Here is a 3023-nt window from a genome sequence, read left to right as displayed (position 1 = left end):
TATGATTTTTTTTCTTTGCTTTGAGCTACGGTTTTCCTCATTTTAGCTTTTACTACTTTATTGCAACTTTTTAGATTTTAGCTACTGTTTTGCTATCTTTAAGTTTTAGCCACTGTTTTAGCTATTTTCAATATTTAGCTACTGTTGACTTCATTTTAGCTTTTAGCTTCCGTTTTGCTAATTTTAACATTTTGCTACAGTTTAGACAATTCTAACTTATAGCTAGGCCTTTGTTTGACCATGTTTAGCCTTAGCTACTGTTTTGCTCATTTTAGCTTATTTTAAGCTGATTTTTAACGTTGACATTTTAGTGAGAAATTCATCCTTCATCTAATTTCAGCAAAGTCATTCAGTACTTAGTTTTCACACTGCATCTTCACAGAAAATCCAGTTTGTCTTGTTCACGGCGGTGTATAAACCTCCATCTGCCGGTGAATCTTTGGGAGTTGAAGAGTAAATTTCAGAGCTGAGTCCAGTGTTGCACATCACTGCCATCATTTTATTTATTTATCTTTTCAGAAAGTTTGAGCACAGCAAACACAAAGTGAATGTTGTAGCCGTTCGGTCCAGATAAGCGTCGAGTGCTTCGCTGAAAAATAAAGTGTGTATGTGTGTGTGTTTGTGTGTGTGCTCTGTGGAGTAAATGAGAGAAAACAGGTCACATGTTACACATCTTCGTACCCGAGTGTGTGTGAAGAACTACTATTGATGAAATGTGTCCAGATCCGAGTGGCAGAGAGGACAAAGAGGCAACCTTCTCAACATTCTGTTACTCTTAACTTTCTTTCCAACAAATCAGTGCACATTTAAAATAAAACATCACACCAAAGTCTTTTCCTGTTCGTTTTTTTATGAATGGCTGCTGTGTCAGATAATGCTGTTCTTAGAAATGAATTGGACCTATTAGAGCATTAGCCTGGCAGTGTTTAAAAAGGAGTGAGTTTGAACACGTAGTCTTAATGGACTGCTTTCTAATCACACTGTCAGACCTGTTCCACCGCCTGACAATAGAAACAGAAAAATACGTGAATTAGTGCTGCTATATTGGCAATTAGGCTGTGTTAAGATACAGTGTGTGAGGAGGAGAGAAGCAAACAGATGCAAGAAGCAGAATACAAATGTGACGTGATGACACAATTAGTGCATTAACGAGGGCATGACGTCAACCGGTGAAGCAACTTTTTATTGAACTTTAGCTCATAAAGAGGCGATCCATGAAGGTGAACTTGTTCATTTGGAGAACTGCTTTGGGAGCGTCGGCTTGGTTGTAAAAATGAGCGATAGGATAATTTGTTCAGTGTGACCTAGACACTCATTTTTTGTCCTAAAAGGACAATTCAGATCTTTAGAAGAAGCAATTTCTAGAGAAGTTAGGAGCAACTAGAAGAGTCACATTTTCTGAGAGAAGGCAGTGTGGATGCTGAATGACTGCTGAAATCAGCGGAAGGAGCTGAAACTGGGCTGAGAATGCCAAAAGAGGACTAACTGTTGACTAAAAGCAAAATAATGCATGATCTTAGCTAAAAGTATCAAAACACAAGTTATAAGCTAAAAGAAGATAAGCACTAGCTAAAAGCTAAAAATGTCAAACACGATTTTTTTTCTTTTTCTTTCGGCTGCTCCCTTCTTCAGGGGTCACCACAGTGAACTAACTTGCACAAAGACTTGACAAATATTTTTACACCGGATACCCTTCCTGACACAACCACAGCCCTCCAGCTGCTGTCTAGGGCACCCAGGGGGTGAAGATGGTGGGAGTTAAGTGCCTTGCTCAAGGGCCCAGAGTGGGACAAATGAGGATGGAGGCAGGTGTGTGGATGTTTCACCTTTCCCACCCATACTTTTGATTTAGTTGATCAGGGGGGGGGGGGGGGGGGGGGGGGTTAAAACAAAGGTTAAAACACTAAAGGCAACAAAATGCTATCTAAAAGCTAAAGTAGCAAATAAAAAGCTAAAAGTAGCAAAATGGTTACCTGAAAGTATCTCACAGTTAACTAAAAGCTCAAAGTAGCAAACGCCACCTAACAGGAATCTAAAGGTTGTAAAGTATCTAAAGAGTTAAAAGAAGAAGAATAGAAACTAAGAGCTAAACGTAGCAATATGCCAGGTAATACTAAAAAGTAGCACACAGCTAATAGCTAAATGCTAAAAGTTATAAAAGGTTAGCAAAAGCTAAAAGTAAAATAACTTTATCTAAAAGCTACAAGTTGTTGAGGAGTGGTGATGCAGAGATTAGAAGATGGGCCTGGGATCGGAAAGTCACAGGTTCAACTCCCGGTACTGTCAACATCAAAATGTGGGTGGAAAAGGTGAAACACCCACACCTGCCTCCACCCTCATTCGCCCCACCCTGTGCCCCTGAGCAAGGCCCTTAACCCCACCATCTGCTCCCTAAACAGGTCTCTCTTGAAAATGAGTTCTCGTGGCTCAATGAGACTACCTGGATAAATAAAGGGTAAATGAAAAAAATTCAAAAAATACCTACAAGCTCAAATTAGCAGAACAGAAATAAGAAACAAAAAGTAGTACAAAAATACAAAAACAGAGTCAGAATACTGAAGCAGATTTAAAAAAGAACAATGTTTTAATGTTTTAACAATGTTTTCTTATGTAGTTCTATGGGGGGATTGTTTGAAAATAAAATCTAATATTTTAATGCGTTTAAAATTGACAAAACACAAAAGTCAAAGCAGTTTGCCAAACTTGCTGTGGTTGAATATTTGGATGAATGAATGACTAAAATAGCACTGTTAGCTGAAGTAGTTAGATTGCAAAAAAAATTACAGGAAAAACGTAAAAACAGGAACGAACAGTGTGAACGCTGACTCAGCATCTACACTGTTATCAACGTTCTAACTCTAATCCTAACATTTGTCTCTTTTTTAAATTTAATTTTATCTTTATTAATTCTCAAGGAAGCAAATATCTTTATTAATTCTCAAGGAAGCAAATTTTACATAACATTAGGATTCGACATCACAATGTCCATTTCAGTAGTTAATAGTGAGAAATTAAATATATCA

This window comes from Nematolebias whitei, chromosome 11 (assembly GCF_014905685.2).
Source record: "Nematolebias whitei isolate Nwh7 chromosome 11, NemWhi1, whole genome shotgun sequence".
NCBI classification, from domain to species: domain Eukaryota; kingdom Metazoa; phylum Chordata; class Actinopteri; order Cyprinodontiformes; family Rivulidae; genus Nematolebias; species Nematolebias whitei.
Note: the sequence above shows the minus strand (reverse complement) of the source record.